Consider the following 12,969-nt stretch of genomic DNA (forward strand, 5'->3'; position numbering starts at 1 on the left):
CGACACAGTTGATCTTTCATTGGACTCAACAATGAACTACAGGTGGTCAGAGGCACGAGAGCGTGGCCGTGTGTTTCCAGTGTTTTTAGCAGCTCTGTGGTCACCTGCTTCATGCTTCAGACTGCTGAGCTGCCTCTTGTGATTCTCTGCAATGGGCCACCAGGAGAGTCAGATGTCAGATGTGGCAGTAAAATGAGGAGTGAAAGCGGATTATGGTCACAGTGGTGCATGGAAGCTAAAGTTGAGAGATTCATCTCAAACAAGAGCCACTCATTAGTGGTCAGGCCACGAAATGGCAGCATTTGACTGTAATACAGAACTTCCACCCAATATTGAGGGGCTCATGCTGGAACTCGGGATGATAAACATGGTCCTTAAACAACTAGCCAGTGAAGCATCAGAATCTTGAGCATGATTTTCCTGCATGGAAGCTAGAGATCTAAAAGCATGTTTGCACAATTCCATCAGTGTCACGCAAAACTGACTGCTGGGTGGGAACTTATCGCTACAGGCAGAGGCAGAGCCTTGGAGTAGATAAAGCAATGGTGAAACCTGTTGCAGTGCATCACACATGTTCAAAGAAGTGAAGTTACATTCAGTACTACTTTTATTTTCCCCACAGGAACTGATTTTTAGCAAATCATGTTTGACGGTTGAATTATTTTTTGATTTCAAGTCACATTTGTTTTTTTCCATCTGACTTCTATTTGCTAACTACTTAATGTGCTGTACTTTTCAGGTTCAAATCATGGTGTTTTTTTTTTTGGCACAAAAAGGTTTATTTTCCACATTTTGAGATCCCAAAATCCTTTTTCCAGATGAAAGTAACATCTTTCAAACAAAGCGTTTGGACTCCAGGTACTCAGTGGCACAGTCATTCCACTGGTCAATGTACAGGACATATGGTTGGTACAGTCCTGCTGCCGTTGCTGTGTGCCTGCAGACTGGTGACATAGCAACATTAACATTAAACCACACATCCAGCACACAGACAGGTTTACACATCAGTTTTTGTGGAAAAGAAAGAAATCAAACACTGTCAGTTGATAAGATCAGGGAACAAAGAGACACACAATAAGAACTAGGGGAGGGAATTTGAAACGAGAGAACAAACAAATGATAAAACACACAGAAAGGAAATGTTGCACTGTGCCTGTTGAAGAGAAGTTGAACAAGCACACAACAAGCAGGAGGATGAGACCACTGAGCTCTCTGTTCAGCAGACAGACACACAAACATAACGCAGAGAAGGGAAGATTTGCCTCTGCAGTAGGTGCATCGTGTGGGCCCAAGGATGTAGACCACCCAGATTAGAGGCAGATAAAATACTGTGGCCAACGACCGCGAGATTAAGATTCTTATGGTCTACCGACTGAGCTAGCCGGGCCACTTAGGTCAGAAAAGTTCCTAAACTAGCGGATGTCTGGACCCATCTTGAAATCCTAACACGCATGAAAGAAAATTAATTGGTAGGTTGGTAGTTCAAACCCACACAGGTATAGACCCTGTTTGCACAACTTTTCAGAAGAGCAAGGAGGTGTTTTTTGTTACTTCTCTTTTCAGTTGCAAGTTATTTTAACTAAGCTACTTAGTTATTCTTTATTATTCTCTGGTGAGGAATTGCAGTTGTGGAAGATCACAGAAACTGTGCATGATACAAATTTTGATTAGATTCAGGATTGTTGATGGAAATGCTCGCCCCTAAACTGGCTACTTTTTTTCTCTCTCATAACATTAGAATCTGTATATATCAACACTGTATTTGCCAGGGGAAATAAATGTGACAGATTTTAGAAAAGTCATCAGCACTTTAGAAGCAATAAAAGAGAGCAAGACTGGGAAACGTGACCTTAGAATGGGGCAGAGAAAAAGGATTTGTCAGAAGTGGGATTCGAACCCACGCCTCCATTCAGAGACCAGAAGTCCCATGGTTAGGAAGGTTTATCACCTTGAGTCTGGCGCCTTAGACCGCTCGGCCATCCTGACAACTGACATTCAGAGTCTTGTCAGCAGATTCATAGAAACTGGTATAACCAGTTAATGCAAAGTTCAGCGATCACAGCTTTGAGCAAATTTTTGATTGATGATTAAAATCATATTTTGCTCCATCTGACTTTTGTGTGGAAAGTAATTAATGTAGATTTAACTCTCAAATGATGATTTTGTTTTTGCAACACAAACCTTTTCACGAACGAAAGCAACATCTTTGTTGTGTTACGGTGTGTGAATATAAAAGTAGTGGCCTCATCACTACATTTAAGTTTACAAATAGAAAAGGTTTATTTCTATCCATTATTACACAGCATCACCAGGTGTCACTGGTTTATCGAGGATAAAACTACTTTGAGAACAAATTACATTCTAGCATTTTATATTTCCTTGGATGTTTTATATCCATGAAAAAAAAAGGTAATTGCTGGGGTAGAACCCATGATCACAATGTTATTAGCAACCCTCATTTTGACTGGAGACATTCTGCAGACCTGTCCAATGAAGAACAACATATTGGATGGGACTGAAGGCTCACAGTGATGTGAAGAAAAGCAAAGTACCGTGACCGGATTCAAACCGGAATTTCTGTGGCTACAACGCAGAGTACTAACATCGACACGATCACAGCTTCTTGGAAACAACAATACAAATACAAACTATACAGACGAGAGAAGATGTGATGAAATGTGTGTCATGCACTGTGCTAATATTCTTCTCGTGGAGTCAAACAGTCTTTTATTTCTGCATCATGAATGAAAGATTGGTTGACCATGTTTTTGTTTGCGGTTCTGGTGGTTTGAAAAGTAAAAAGTCAAGTCATCATCTTCGAGCCTTCACCCGCCCACAAATATAATGGTGTTTAGGAAGGAAGATTTACTCCTTTAATCCATTTGAAGTGGCGTTATGAAGATTTAAATTGGGCATGTGAAGGTTCAGAACAGCTTTTGGTGCTCATCTTGCCTGGAGACCATGTGCCTGATAAAAGCACCGCCTGAACAGGGACTTGAACCCTGGACCCTCAGATTAAAAGTCTGATGCTCTACCGACTGAGCTATCCAGGCTCTGGACACGGGTCGTGGTGTGGAAGCAGAGGACGTTGCGCATCATCGGTTTAACTCATGCTTTGCAACGCAACAGTATTGGTTGAGACTGATGTATCAGCCCAGACATTTACGATCCACTGGCAGATAGCAATTGTACAGGTCTAGACAACTGAAGGATGAGACCACTGAGCTCTGTGTTTGAGTGACAGACAGCAAACAGACACACAAACATAACACATTGAAGGAAAGATTTGACTCTGGGTGCATTGTGTGGGCACAAGGATGTAGGACAATTTCGTCTTTCCAGAAACTGTACTGAGGCAACTGATGCCCAATCTAACCCCCTGATAACACCTCTTAAAATGGACTAAAGGAATGAAATACTGCTTCTCCATCATCAGTGAACCTCTATTGTCTTTCTCTTCTTCTTTGGCTCAGAATTTGAATCTCAGATTCTTCATTCCACAGAGCGTTGTCTCTTCATTTCCAAAACACCAGTTTAACAGCTCTCCTCGTGTCTGAAACACACCTGTGTCATAGAAGGCCAGTTAGCTCAAAAGCATTCAATTTTCTCAAAAGCTGATGATGCATCTTATAATGTGCCTTATATATGGATCAATAATGGTTAATCATGAATACCGTAGTTAGGGAGCATCACTTAAAGGTACGTACACACCGAACGCGACTTTTCAGTCGCTGTAGCGCCAGTCCTCAGCAGCAGGTAGCTTGCTCCTGTCGTCATTAGTCGCCACCTGTCCGGATCGAAAGTAGGTCAGTCGCCGGGGGACGTGGTCTCAAGTTGTGTGCGTGTGAATTGTGGATTTAAAGATGGCGGAGCTTGGTCACATACAAGCAGTTGCGACGCTTTGTCTTTTGGGGAAAAAAAGGAAAAAGCGACGTCTGTGGGTTCATGATGTCCTCCGAAATCACTCGCAATTCGCCGAGTTTCACCACCTCTTCCAGGAGCTTCGGCTGAATGACGAGCGGTTCCAGCGGTACTTTCGGCTGAACCCAGCCAGTTCGACGACCTGTTGTCCCGGATCGGTGCTCGGATTTCCCATCAGGACACCAACAATCCCCGCGGCTGAATGGCTGTCCATTTGCCTAGTCAATGTGTAATGTTATGAAGTGCATCGCATGCGCCGACCTTCCTGCGGGGGAACGGCAGAGGAGGGAGGCCCTCCGCTCGTGGTTCGGTGGCCTGGTCGAGAAGGCTAAGCCGCCCAAGCCCAAGGCTCGCCAGCCCACGACCAAAGGGAAGGGCAAGCGGCCGAAGATGAAGTCCTGGGACGAGTATGATGAGAGCGATAAGGTCCGGGTATCCGTGGAGGAGGACCTGGAGCTTCTGTTTGCCGACGTCCCCGCGCCGGCTCAGGACTTGGCCCTGCAGGAAGGCCCGAGTGAGGAGGAAGCGGCTGCTCCACCACCGAGACGTTTCCCACTCGACAATATGCCCAAGCTCTTCGCGTCGGCGATGGAGAGGCTGGGATTAAAACCCCCGCAGGACCCACATCCTCCTGAGGAAGAAGACTTGTCTTGCTCGGTGCACGAGCTCAAATCCAAGCCAAAGAGGAGGCCGTCGACCACGTGCCTGAAGATTCCGTCGTTGTGGGGATTCCTAAAGAAGGACATGGAGGCCCCAGCGAACGTCAAGACTCCAGCCGATGCATACGAACCGTATGCAAAGGTGGACAGAGTCGACTGGAGGATAGGCCTCCCTCCGCTGGGCGACTCGCTGGCCTTGTGCCTGGCGCCAATCCTTCACCGAGGGCAACAAGGAAGCAGGTCATCCCGGACGAGCATTCTCGCTATACTTATGCCCTGGTGGACAGGGTATACAATTGTGCGACCCAGGTCACGGCGTTGGCCAACAATATGTCTCTTCTGGCCTGCTCCATGGACAGGATGCTCTATGGCAAAGAGGACCTGACCCCAGAGGAGCTACACGAGGCCCAAGTGTCCATGGCCACCTTCTTACGGATGGCGCAGGCCTTCATCAAGGCCGGAGCCAAGCGCTGTTACAAATGGCAGCGCGGAACATGCGGCTTGGCCTTTCGGGACTGGGGAACAAAGAGAGGCGCGTCCTTGCTGGTGTCCCCAATTCTGAGGACTCGCTGTTCGGTGAGGGAATTCCTGAACACGTGGAGAAGCTGGAGAGTTCACGCAAGACGGCGGGCTCGCTGTCGAGCATGCTGCGCATGGGCTCGGAGAGGAAGCAGGCGCCTCCTTAGAAACAAACAGAACACTCCAGAACACTACCAATGAAGCTGTAGAAAGTCCTACTGGACATCTGGACTTGTTCCTGCGCTTCCTTCTGGGTCTTTCTCTGCAGACCAGTCAGAGTCTCCTCCCAGGTTTGTTGTCACTGACAGGAAGTAGATACTGGACACACAGCAGAGCTCATCAAGAAGAAGATAAGTGAGAAAGTGTCTCCAGAGATAAACATCCAGCTGTTCCATTGTCTGAGTGAAGTGAAGGTTGAGTTGAGTTAGTCTTTCACGTATTTTGTTTAATTGTGTCTCTGACCCGGTCTGCCATTGACACTCTTCTTGTAGCAGCTGGGGCCTGGATGGTGTAGGTGACCTGGTGGCAGTTCCATTTATCGTGTGCTGTGCTGTCGGGGACACGTTTGCATGTTTGTGCAGCTTGGATGCGTTTTTCGGGTTCATCAGTTTGTTGTGTGGTTGGACCCGCTGTCTTAGAGGGTGTCCCCCATCCTGGTGCGCCCCAGCTCCACTATAGTCTTGTTACTTTTATTTTTGATTCTTGGATTTTAGAATTATTTGTATTATTAAAGTATCTATATTTATTAACATGCAACTGGAACCCTGTCTCATGTCTCCCGAGTAAGTGGACCTGCGTGTCCTTAGTTATTATTCTGAAATTCCCAAGGTGGCGTTGTTGGACTCTTAATTTGGGCTGTATTTCATATACATTTGGACGCCGACCACCGTAGGGCGCCACAAATACAACAATTGATACATTCACACAGGCTACCCACGTGGTATTGAACGTTTCTATATTTGCTTCAGACAACGGATGACTCTCATTGCGAAACTCTTACCTTAAGCAGACATACAATCACTCACAAACAATTTACTTTCATGAGATGAGGAGCGTTTACCCCTCGCTTTTACTGCTCACCTGTGGAGCACACGGAACGACATGAGTCAGTTTTGCTCACTCAGTTGTTAACTGAGCTACGCATGCGTCTCTCATGTGCCTCACGGCGCATGTGCACCACCTCCTGGATAAATAATAATCCAATTGTTTTTCACAAAACAGAAAACATATTATGTTAGTTCAAAAAATAGGCTTTTTTTCTTTTTTTAACTAATCAGGTTATTTTCTAACCCACAACAGAATACTGAAGAACGTTTTCTATGAATCATTTCTTATATATCTTGTTTCTACAACATCATGAAATATGTTTCATCCAAATGTTACTACACGAGAAATCTAACTTTATGAAACCATATGCAATATCAAATGAAATGTATGAACATTTTTGCCAGTCTAACTCGTTATGTTATGTAGGTTATCATTACACGCGAAAATATTGACAATGAAACGAATGAAATTACAGATTTTTCACAGGTTAATGTTAGCTCAATGTGGGCAGAGCTCAGCCCATTCTCCAGGCTGCAGCCAGGGGCCTCTCGACCCACATGGGGCCTCAGTGGACTACCTGTAAAATTACGACTGTCAGGCTCCCCTTGACTTTTCAAGTGTGTTTCTCCAGGATGCTTTCTCTTCATGCGGAACATTTAATGCATGTTGTCACTCTGCATGAGAGCCACATGGAGCGTACGGGGTGGAAAACTCACACAGGTGTGGAGAGTGAGAGCTCTGAGAGAGCATTGGTTGTCATGTCTATTAGTTACTAAATCAACAGTAACAAAATGAAATGTCAAAAATACAACAGATAATTGATTTTAAATGCTCCGGAAATTGCACATTGATCGATTAACCGATATTAAGGTTGCTATGTGTGGATTCTCAAGCCCTGCTGTCATATATTGATGTTATTATGAGGCATATAAATTTAGGTAAGAATAAATATGACGTCGCTGAAGGCCTTGGGTTGAAATACACGCCACTGGTCCTGACCAACCTTCGTATTCAGGTCGCCAATGATGATCCTCAGCTCATGTCGTGGCTGGCTCTCCATCCCCACCTGCAGCTGGTCGTACAAAACCTTTTTTATATATTCACTTCATCAATCCTATCTCCTATATCTCCTATAATTTTTTCTCCTCCATTTCTTTCAACACGTTCTAAAGAATTGGATTGGAATTGGAATAACAGCATCAGACTTATAATTTGTAGGTCCAAGGTTCAAGTCCCTGTTCGGGCAAAGTATTGATGAGCAATGCATTTTGTCCACATTTCTGGAAGTGCTTTTCGTTTGTTCTTTTTTGTTCAGTTGCAAGTTTTTTTAACTATGGTACTTTGTTACTGTTAATCATTCTCTGGTGAGGAATTGCAGTTATGGACGATCACAGAAAGTATACTTGAGACAAATTCTGATTAGATTCAGGATTGTTGATCTAAAAAATAGGCCCATTAAAAAAAAACAGTTAAACTCGCAACTTTTTTCTCTCTCATGTCATTTGAACATGAATATATTAATACAGTATTCGCCAGGGGAAAGAAATGTAAGTGACAGATTTCAAGTCTTGAGCGCTTTACTCTTTCGTACCCAACAGGCAATAAAAGACAGCAAGACTGGGAAACATGAACTGACAAAGAATAGGGCAGAGAAAAGGATCTGTCAGAAGTGGGATTTGAACCCACGCCTCCATTCAGAGACCAGAAGTCCCATGGTTAGGAAGGTTTATCACCTTGAGTCTGGCGCCTTCGACCACTCGGCCATCCTGACAACTGACCTTCAGAAGGTCGTCAGCAGCTGCATATAAACTGGAATAACCAGTTAAACCCTGCAAAGTTCAGCAATCACAGATTTGAGCAAATTTTTTGGACTGTTTATATTGATTATTTAAATCATATTTTGCTCTTTCCATCAGACTTTTATGTGCTAAGTCTCTAATGTACTTTTACCCCGCAAAAGATGATTTTGTTTTTGCAACAAACCTTTTCACGAATGAAAGCAACATCTTTGTCGTGTTACGGTGTGTCAATATAAAAGTAGTGGCCTCATCACTACATTTAAGTTTACAAATAGAAAAGGTTTATTTATGTCCATTATTGCACAGCATCTCCAGAAATTAGATTGTTTTGGAACAGGGCAAAGTAAATGCCTTGTTAAACAAATGTAACTTATTGACACATCATTAATCGTAGCTGGGATTTGGAAGAGTCAGCCTGCCACAAACAAGGAGCAAAGTTTTCAAGGGTCAATACTTCTGTATTTCAGAAAATCTGTCCATCCGATCTGTGAGAAACACAAAACCAAAAAAATAAGGGACCAGAGAACATTCAATCAGGATTATGGCATGTGTGTGCATTTACTGTAAATGCATTCCATTTCTATGGTGGATGTGTTCGTGTTGTGTGGCCAGCGGGTGATACACTTCTCAGGGCGTCAAGTCAGGGCAGAAGGAACCACAGAAGCAGTGGGATGCAAGCTTCGGTTTATTCCACATCAGTATAATATCGTCTCAGCGCTTGGCATCGCTATCCATCAAATTGTTCAAAGTACAAACACAATAAATAGAGGCTGGATCAAGGGCGTTCCTCGTACCAGATACACATCGTCACACACGTGCACGCCCACATTTGACCTCCAGGCTGAGTCGCTGAGACAAGACCTTCAGGGAGCTCCAGAGAAAACAGACATTCCTGTCTACACCCCAAGTCTTCTAGCCACTCCTCCATTCGGACAGAGGAAGTCTCATGCTCATACTCTACTACGGAATGGTACATACGTACATGATACTCTCGTACGTAATCTGTGATGTTCTTTCTCACACATGTATAGTGTCATTTGCATTCAGAACCAACAGACCATGAACGGAAGCAATGATCCCTTTTTGAACGCATGAATGGGACATTAGGATGTAGACAACACATCCAAGGTAGATAAAATAAGATAATGTGCACAAAAGAACTTGAATCTCAGATTCTTTATTCCACAGAGAGTTGTATCCTTAAACCTCTATATGAGCAGGCCGGTTAGCTCAGATGGTTAGAGCGTGGTGCTAATAACGCCAAGGTCATGGGTTCGATCCCCATACTGGCCATTATTTGATTTTGGAAAATTCCACCCACTGGTAATTTTAACAGGAAGACCTTGCCAAAAGAAAATTTTCCAGCCGTCATCATCGTCCTCAAAGCTAACCTGAAGGGATGGTTGAAGAAAAGACGTTCGAAGTCAACGTTGAACAACCGGGACACGAATTCGGGGCTTGTCGTCAGTCTCGCTGGATTGACTAAAGAACACCAGCTGCTTGATATTGGTGTCAACAGGGCATACAAAGATGGACTGCGAACTGTGTGGGAACAGTGGATGACAGAAGACGAACACACGTTCACCAAGACAGGGAGACAATGCCGAACAATATACGCCTCTATCTGCCAGTGGATCGTAAATGCCTGGCCTGATATATCAGTCTCAACTGTAGTCCAAGCTTTCAGAGAGGCAGGAATCATCATTGAACTGCCAGACAACAGCAGCGACACTGACTCGAATAATGATGACTTTGACCAGACGGAGTCAGGCATGTTGGATGCTGTATTCGCCGGACTGTTCAATTCAGACACTGAAGAAGAAGAATTCCAGGGATTCGTGGATGAGGAATGAACTGATAAAGTGAGCTTTTCCTGTTTCTCTTTACCACTGAACAAGGTTGGTCATATTGTGAATCTGGACATTAAAGTTTGAACAACGTTGAGTTATTGGGTTATTGTTATATTGTTATTACTTTGCACTGTTTTGAGACTTCCTATATTCCTATATATTCCTATTCCTTACTATATCTAGTGGATACATAACGCAACCCCACCACGACTCTAGCTTCTATTCTATGTGCCTCATCATGTGGTACTATGGCAGGACAAAGGAGTAGGAGTCGCAGGTCAAGTTCTGTGTGTCGTTTATTCAGTCTTCACAACAAAGATTCCCCAGTGCGTGGCATACAGCCTCTATTTAATGAGTCACACCTGTGTGTCCCTACCCATCATCCCACTGGCTAAGACACCACACCCCCAAGCACCCGCTACAGTATGCCGATATATGGAGTCAGTTTTAAAATAGGCCATTCATTCAAGGTGCGTCTTATAATCAGATGCACCCTATCGTGTGGAAAATACGGTAACCTCCAGTTTAACCTGTGATTCTTCTGTCGCCTCTGGGACTCTGCACCTGCTGGCACTCTACGTTGTGTCTGCTTGGATGCGTGTGCAGCGTGGAGAGAAAAGACACTGGCCAGCGTCCGAAGATTCTGTTTTTTCGAAACACGACTCGCATTAGTCCACCACAACCACAAAACAAACGACCAGTCTTTCATTTACAAAAAAAAAAAAAATGAAACACTATTGTTTGACTTCATGAGAAGAATATTTACTCAGTGCATGCCACACATTTCATCACAACTTTTCTCGTCTGTATTGCTCAAGAAAGATGTTTCCAAGCAGCCGTGATCGTATAGTGGTTAGTACTCTGCGTTGTGGCCGCAGCAACCCCGGTTCGAATCCGGGTCACGGCACTCTGCTTTTCTTTTTTTTCATTCACATTTGCAGGTGCAGGTTTTTTTGTCAAACCGATCTGGAGTACACAGTGGAACCAATGGGGTTAGTTGGATGCTGCTTGTTTGGTTGAAACAAATAGCTGCACACACATGGCCCTTTAGGTATTTAGTTTGACGCCCCAGATGAAATATGAATTAGTGTTAGTAGAACAGAGAGAGCTGCTGACTTCCATGAAGATTTGAACTGACAGAATGAATCTACATCAAAAGCCATATACTTATGGCTTAGTTTAACCAGTTTAACCAGTAATTCTTCTGTCGCCTCTGGGACTCTGCACCTGCTGGCACTCTACGTTGTGTCTGCTTGGATGCGTGTGCAGCGTGGAGAGAAATGAGACTGGCCATCAAAATCCACATATTAGATATAAGATATTTTCAGTGCTTGTGTCTACATTTACCAAGGTGTTTTTTGTTCAGTTATTTTAACTTAGGTACTTCGTTTTTTTTTATTATTCTTTGGTGAGGAATTGCAGTGATGGAAGATCACAGAAACTGTACGCGATACAAATTCTGATAACATTCAGGATTGTTGATGGAAATGCTCGCCCCTAAACCGGATACTTTTTTCTCTCTCTCATGTCATTTGAATCTGAATATATCAACACCGTATTTGTCAAGGGGGAAAGAAATGTAAGTGACAGATTTTTAAAAACACTTCTGCGCTTTAGAAGCAATTGAAGAGAGGAAGAATTCGAACCCACGCCTCCATTCAGAGAGCAGAAGTCCCATGGTTAGGAAGGTTTATTACCTTGAGTCCTGCGCCTTCGACCATTCGGCCATCCTGACAACTGACCTTCAGAGTCTTGTCAGCAGATTCATAGAAACTGGTATAACCAGTTAATGCAAACTTCAGCGATCACAGCTTTGAGCAAATTTTTGATTGATGATTGAAATGATATTTTGCTCTATCCATCTGACTTTTGTGTGCAAAGTAAATAATGTAGATTTAACTCTCAAATGATGATTTTGATTTTGCAACACAAACCTTTTCACGAATGAAAGCAACATCTTTGTTGTGTTACGGTGTGTGAATATAAAAGTAGTGGCCTCATCACTACATTTAAGTTTACAAATAGAAAAGGTTTATTTCTATCCATTATTACACAGCATCACCAGGTGTCACTGGTTTATCGAGGATAAAACTACTTTGAGAACAAATTACATTCGAGCATTTTATATTTCCTTGGATGTTTTATATCCATGAAAAAAAAAGGTAATTGCTGGGGTAGAACCCATGATCACAATGTTATTTGCAACCCTCATTTTGACTGGAGACATTCTGCAGACCTGTCCAATGAAGAACAACATATTGGATGGGACTGAAGGCTCACAGTGATGTGAAGAAAAGCAAAGTAACGTGACCGGATTCAAACTGGAATTTCTGTGGCTACAACACAGAGTACTAACATCGACACGATCACAGCGTCTTGGAAACATCTTTCTTGAGCAATAGATACAAAAAAGTTGTGAATGTGTGGCATGCACTGAGTAAATATTCTTCTCAGGAAGTCAAACAGTGTTTCATTTCTGCATCATGAATGAAAGATTGGTTGAACATGTGTTTGGTTGAGGTTGTGGTGGTTTGAAAAGTAAAAAGTCTAGTCATCGTCTTCGAGCCTTCATCCACCCGCAAATATAATGGTGTTTAGGAAGGAAGATTCATTCCTTTAATCCATTTGAAGTGGCGTTATGAAGATTTAAATTGGGCATGTGAAGGTTCAGACTCGTCTTGACTGGAGACCATGTGCCTGATAAAAGCACCGCCTGAACAGGGACTTGAACCCTGGACCCTCAGATTAAAAGTCTGATGCTCTACCGACTGAGCTATCCAGGCTCTGGACATGGATCGTGGTGTGGAAGCAGAGGACGTTGCGCATCATCGGTTCAATGCACGCTTTGCAACGCAACAGTATTGGTCGAGACTGATGTATCAGCCCAGACATTTACGATCCACTGGCAGATAGCAACTGTACAGGTCTAGACAACTGAAGGATGAGACCACTTAGCTCTGTGTTTGAGTGACAGACAGCAAACAGACACACAAACATAACACATTGAAGGAAAGATTTGACTCTGGGTGCATTGTGTGGGCACAAGGATGTAGGACAATTTCGTCTTTCCAGAAACTGTACTGAGGCAACTGATGCCCAATCTAACCCCCTGATAACATCTCTTAAAATGGACTCAAGGAATGAAATACTGCTTCTCCATCATCAGTGAACCTC

The 12,969-nt window shown here is 43.6% G+C and overlaps 6 non-coding genes across 6 annotated transcripts; 2 read left to right on the top strand and 4 right to left on the bottom strand.

Moving 5' to 3' along the window:
• Positions 1-1,876: 1,876 nt before the first annotated feature.
• On the bottom strand, positions 1,877-1,986 carry trnal-caa (transfer RNA leucine (anticodon CAA)). Its single transcript has 2 exons — positions 1,949-1,986; positions 1,877-1,922 (listed from the first exon to the last, which is right to left on the bottom strand). It is a non-coding gene; the product is annotated as a tRNA-Leu (tRNA).
• A 994-nt stretch (positions 1,987-2,980) lies between these two features.
• Positions 2,981-3,053, bottom strand: trnak-uuu (transfer RNA lysine (anticodon UUU)). The gene has a single exon. It is a non-coding gene; the product is annotated as a tRNA-Lys (tRNA).
• A 4,754-nt stretch (positions 3,054-7,807) lies between these two features.
• Positions 7,808-7,917, bottom strand: trnal-caa (transfer RNA leucine (anticodon CAA)). The gene is made up of 2 exons: positions 7,880-7,917; positions 7,808-7,853 (listed from the first exon to the last, which is right to left on the bottom strand). It is a non-coding gene; the product is annotated as a tRNA-Leu (tRNA).
• A 1,247-nt stretch (positions 7,918-9,164) lies between these two features.
• On the top strand, positions 9,165-9,238 carry trnai-aau (transfer RNA isoleucine (anticodon AAU)). The gene has a single exon. It is a non-coding gene; the product is annotated as a tRNA-Ile (tRNA).
• A 1,392-nt stretch (positions 9,239-10,630) lies between these two features.
• trnah-gug (transfer RNA histidin (anticodon GUG)) lies at positions 10,631-10,702 on the top strand. The gene has a single exon. It is a non-coding gene; the product is annotated as a tRNA-His (tRNA).
• Positions 10,703-12,505: 1,803 nt separating this feature from the next.
• Positions 12,506-12,578, bottom strand: trnak-uuu (transfer RNA lysine (anticodon UUU)). The gene has a single exon. It is a non-coding gene; the product is annotated as a tRNA-Lys (tRNA).
• Positions 12,579-12,969: the final 391 nt, after the last annotated feature.

The sequence above is a fragment of the Synchiropus splendidus genome, chromosome 10 (genome assembly GCF_027744825.2).
Source record: "Synchiropus splendidus isolate RoL2022-P1 chromosome 10, RoL_Sspl_1.0, whole genome shotgun sequence".
Taxonomy (NCBI): Eukaryota; Metazoa; Chordata; class Actinopteri; order Syngnathiformes; family Callionymidae; genus Synchiropus; species Synchiropus splendidus.